The sequence below is a fragment of the Anoplophora glabripennis genome, unplaced genomic scaffold (assembly GCF_000390285.2).
Source record: "Anoplophora glabripennis isolate ALB-LARVAE unplaced genomic scaffold, Agla_2.0 scaffold54, whole genome shotgun sequence".
NCBI classification, from domain to species: domain Eukaryota; kingdom Metazoa; phylum Arthropoda; class Insecta; order Coleoptera; family Cerambycidae; genus Anoplophora; species Anoplophora glabripennis.
This window is the reverse complement of record NW_019416241.1, coordinates 7207-13324: the sequence shown is the minus strand read 5'-3', so window position 1 is coordinate 13324 and position 6118 is coordinate 7207.

Below are 6118 nucleotides of genomic sequence, written 5' to 3'. Positions count from 1 at the left end.
TTGTAGGCATGATGCATTGGTGTATTTACTTGCCAAATATCAGACGATAAAATATGATAGAGACAGTTGGAAGGCACAAAGTTAAAATGAATTGCTTGGAGATGTTAGTAATTATTGAGCAAGATTTACAAATATTCAGACACGTTCAAAGTACTCAGTTCTCTGAAATGTAAAATATACAAAGCCTTCTAAATGCTTCTACTACTAAAGAATCAAAGAAGCGATTAATAGACCATTCCAAGAAACATATCATAAAACTCTAGACCTTTTAAGATCCTTTTCCAATTTCAGTAGAGTGCAAACAGTCATGGTTCCCTTAGAAGACCATCTTAAAATATTTTAAATGAATTGGAAGATAAATTACCTTATTTTTACTTTAAATTTGAACCATGCAATAAAAAATTTCATATGCATGATGAGAAAATAAAAAAATCTTACTTACAGACATCCATAAAACAATAAGCAAAAATAATTACAACAACTTAGATTATAAAATAATTGTAGATTTCCCTTAATTAAGGAAATTAGTTAAGGAAGCTCAAACATGGTGTTAACTAAAACTGAAATTAATCTGATATCGTTATTATAAGGTATTCTGGTTTGTTAGGAAATTATATTTAAAAATTTTCTGTTGTAACTCACAAACCAATAAACATAGAAACAAAATGAAAACAGCACTCAGATCTGGAACAAATAGAAATTTCACATCTATTCGAATAGAGTAAACAAATAAACCAGTTATTTTTACATGTAAAAAATAACTAGGTTGAAAACATTTCAATATCCACGTAAACTACGTGTAAAATTCATCTACGGGTAAACAAGGACAATTTTGTTGTACCAAAAACGCATTACCCGTCATACGTCCCAGAAATAATCCGAACTTTGATCAAAAACGTGATTCTTTGTAAAAAATTTTTTCGGTCATCTATTACTTACACTTTGCACATATGACGTATGTAACATACATTTTTATTTATAACTACTGGCGTAGGTACCTAGGCGCCTACTTGGCATCCAGTTCAATTTTTTTAGTGACGTTCGATATTGAGTAAACTAATCTATTAATGGGTCATACGAATATAATCAATTGAGTTTATTCCTACATAAACAATATAATTAATAATAAAAGTATTTGTGGATATCCTTTTTGTTATTACGAGGCTTGATCAAAAAGTAACGGGAAGGACTTCCACGTTTGATCAGATCTCATTTTATCTTCGATGTCCTCTTGGCGTTCCTGAAAACATTTCTCGTGGCTGTGACATAGTATCATGTACCCAATGAACATACCTGCAGAGATATTTTTAAACAATACAAAATTTTAACTTTTAAGTTCGTTATTTATATTTGACATGTGTATTTATGTTTTTAAAAATAGGCAAAAATTTTATTTAAGTAGTGACATACATGGTGTAAATACAAGGCATAAAAATAATATTCGGGTACCTTTTTCTAAACTGTCATTTACCAATAAGTCACCAAATTATTTAGGGCCTAAATTTTTTAATAAATTACCTATTGAATTAAGACAAGATAAAGTATCTTTTTATCAATTTAAAGTAAAGTTAAAATTATATTTAGTGACCAAATGTTTTTATTCCTTGGGTGAGTTTTTTTGCTTCCTAGGTTAAGTTTCATTTGTTTTTACTTTAAATATCTGCTATACGCATAACTGACTATTGTTATACAATTTGTAGTTGTCTCAAAACAAAATAAAACATCTAATCTAATCTAATCTAATCATCACCAAAGGCAATCTTTAACATTTTGCATGCTTCGCTGCACTTAATTCCGTTTTTAACACAAAATATCAAACAAACCCTCTGATCCGATATTTCGCCACACAAAAAATCGTCAAAAACACTGGTCTTACTTATTCGCTCACTACACAAACTAAGCTTGGAACCCGCCTAAAAATTGTCACTACGTAACTGACAATGCTACCAAAAAAAAAAAAAATCAACTCGATAGTCAAGATACAACACGCGCAATTTGGAAAGTCCCATTACTTTTTGATCAAACGTCGTATACTTCTAGCGCAATCTGAGCTTCTATTCGTTTACTTCGTATTCTAAAATGATTTTTTTGTAAATAATAAAAACACTGTTATTTCTAAAAAAACAATACAGCACATAAAATGGTAGCAATATAAAGTTAAATTATAAACCCATAGTCATTAAATTAGTACAAAATTTTCTCATTAGGTAAAAGCAATTTTTTTGACACCTGAATTCAGGGGGAGCTACATTTTAAATTCAGACGACGCAAACAGTAACACGAGCTAGCTGAATATAAATTTCCAATTCGTCAGACCTATTGATTGATAATTGCATTATTAATAGAAACACCATTTTCTCACGTAAACCGCAAACAAGCAGATATTATAATACCCATATTGTTTTTCGACCTGGAAAACTGTCACGTCACATGATTCTTGTACAGGGTGTCTCAGAAATAAGTGCCAATGTTTTAACCACGTATTTAATTCTTCAAAAGCAATTATTAAGTGGTACATTTAAGGGATAAAGCCGAAGACCGTATTAAAGAGGGATAATTAATGTCATTAGAAATAAGGCGTCTTCTTTTAGGTAGTTTCCAGATAGTCTGATTCTTTGAATCTTCAAAATGATATTATCGCGTGTATTATTTACTGTATTATCCTGGTATTATTTACTTGTTGCGTTCCTTCTACGTTCTAACATTGTTGTTTGCTTTAACTTTCCTATTGTTATTAAAAAACCTTTTTTAAAAGGTTCTAGTGGTTTGATCTCTAAATTAAATGATCAATGATATTACAGCATCTCAGATTCCAAAGTAGTGTATTATGAAAGTGAGCATTGTTATTGAATACTCTTTTTGAGTGAACTTAAATTAGTTTTGATACTATTGCTACCCCAGCTTACTCACAGGCATGTCACTCTAATCACAGTAGTGCTAGTCACAGTTCCGTCTATAGTTCCGTTTTTTTCTGGGAAGCTCCACCAACACCTCTAGATGGTCAAAGTAACTTTTCCCACAAAGATGCGAACCTTGATTATTTTAAGCAGTTAGTTAATCCACAACAAAAAGCTTATTTGTAAAGAGCACACTCAAGTTTGTGGAGAGATGGACTAGATGTGGTAGAAAGGAAGTCGAAAAATGGAACACAAACAATTTCTGTAAATAATGACGTTGTTATTTCTATTATTTAATTATTTTTCGTGCTCTAATTATGGACTCACGATATGTGAAATTTTATTCAAAAGAACTAGGTAACTTACCTGAGGGAAAATATGTGTATAAGACAAAAGAAACATTTTATTTTTTTTGTAATAAGACCACATTTGAAAGATGGCTGCGTTAAAGGATATAATATCTATAATATCCGAAAAATCAGTTCTAATATATAAATTCTCATGCGTAGTTGTGATTTTTTATACTTTTATACTTACGCTCGACGTAAAGTTACCTACATCGATATACGTATACCTTATACGCATTTGTATCTAATCGAACGCAATACCAATTAAAGTTAAGTCGAAACCTCACGGCAGTTTTGATTTGGCCAATCAATACACAATAGACATTATTTTCTTTGCTTTGTCGTAGCATCTCCAAAACAAAATAAAATTCTTTTTCAAACAATGATGATTTATATAATTCTACAAAAGTTCTAATACTATCACATTAACGTTTAGGATAAAACATAGAACTTGCTGCCTCGATATTGCTTTAAGTGTATACTGTCTAAATCTAAAGTGGAAATTTTCTACACCACTGTCTGCTGTTATAAGGTTACAACATGTTTTTATTTATTCCGACTCAAAATATGTAAATTAATTCCGAAAGAGGCCAAAGGCATACTAGCTACCTATTTACGTATGCATTTATATCGAAATAAAATTTCTTCCGGAAATAAATCTCAAAAGTTTCATTGACAAATAACAACCTTCAGTTCTGTACAGAACTTACCTTGATGAATTTCTCTATGCAGAGTGATAGGTAGACAGTCAATGTGATGATCACCTAGAAACTTGCTAGTAGTTCAAACGAGGTCATTTTAGTAAGTAACTCATTAATATTAATCTGTAAAAGTAACAAGTTATAACCAGAAATTACCTGAGCATAAATGAATTTTTTTAGGTCAAGTAATTAGTTAATGATGGTGAAAAATTAACTCTTATTACGCATTTTTCTTTTAGCTATACGTCACAACAGACATTATTCTATCCAGAAATTAATATAAAGACAATGGTTTTCATATAAAAAATTAAATTTTGAAACCTACATACATATATACATATGTTAATTAGTTGACCTACAAGATGCGTTTCAAGGTAAACAAGATTTTCAAAAATAGATATATCTAGTAAATCCATATATTGGTAATTCATCGGAAAGGTAGATCCTTCACTGATGTACTGTCAAAATTTCATGGCATTTGGACGAATAGAAGCAGAGTTATTGCGTCTGAAGTGACGTTTTGTTTTAAACTTGGTAAAACATTTACGGAAAGGTTTAAATTGATAAACCAAATTAATGGTGATGATTGTTTATCCCGTGGTAGAGTTCATGAGTGATATACGCTGTTTAAAAACGGTCGTGAGGACGGTCATAAATGATGAGCAACATGTTGGCCAACCGAAATACGTTACCACCGCAGATTCCATTAAAGCTCTGCGTGAATTCATCAAAGATGAATCAAAATATTCATTGAAATTCATGGAATTGGAATCGAGCATCTCAAAAACATCAATTTATTGGGATGTTGGCTGAATATTTACTACCAAGAAGTGTGTGCACGATTTATTCCGAACAAGTTGACTAACGACCAAAAATTGCCCAAAAGACATCATCAATGTGGCTAAAAACGACAAAAACTCCCTTTACAACATTGTGACTGGTGATGAAACGTAGTATTTTCAATACGATCTAGAAACCAAGCGCCAAAGTGCCGCGTGGAAGGCGCCACATGAGCCAAAACCCAAAAAAATCTCGTTTGGCGATGTCGAAAGTGAAGAAAGTGTTGATCTGCTTTTACGATTCCAAGGACATAGTCCACAAAGGGTTCGCTCCATTAACACACAATTCTATCTTGGCGTTTTGAAGCGTTTGCATTTTCCGATTAAATGAAAGCGTTTTATGGGCATAGAAGCCATCCAAAATGCTTGTACCGACATCCTGAAGGACACCCCTGCCAACGGTCATTCGACATGCTTTTAGATCGTGCAAATCCCTGTATTGAGTTGGAAAAGGGCAATTTTGAATAAAATAAGTCAGTTTTGCCAAAAGAACTTTTTGTTCTTATTTTTTAAAAGTCCTGTCTACTCTTTGGAATGCACATTGAACGAGTTCATTTATTCCTTAATCATTTACGTTTGTTAAATTTTAATGTTAATTCATACATCTGAGTCTAAGCAGTAAACGAGTGATGTGTATTTGCCAAACATTACCATCTTTATATATGTATATTTTACCTTTATCTAACATGTTAAGTATTCTGCTTTCAAAGTTATTTTCATGGAATATAGCAGATTGCTAAGTAATATTTTTGTTAAATAATAATTGTAATAACATGCCCAATCATTACCATTAAAGATTTCGTAAGTCGCTCTGGCGGATACTAATTGTTTTATACTGAATCAGTTTGAAACATTCATTTCGTGAATATTTATTAATTACTTATTTTATTTATTTACAATAGAAAATTTATGGAAAGTTTATTATTTCTAATTATCTTTATCCATAAAACAGCTACTTAGACAGCCCTTCCTAGTTATTAAGTGCAATGTAGTCATCTCCCAGAATCCATAATTCCATAATTATTATAATCACTGCCGATATTTAAAAAAACATGGTGCTTTAGGTATGTATATCCCAGTTATATCAATAAACATTTTTAGAATATCATAACTAACATGGTTTTACACCCTGCCAGTTTATTTTCATTAAGTTTACGTCAACAATGAAAAAGGCTGATCTTTAACAGAGTTTACACGGTTTAGAATTGGGAACAACTCGTTATGAATGGAAGTTATTTAATCTTCATAGCACGAGCTAGGACAAAATACCTAGAAACTAGGGAAAATAGATATGTAAATGGAGTGAAAAAACTGTAAACTTAACAAATAAGGGC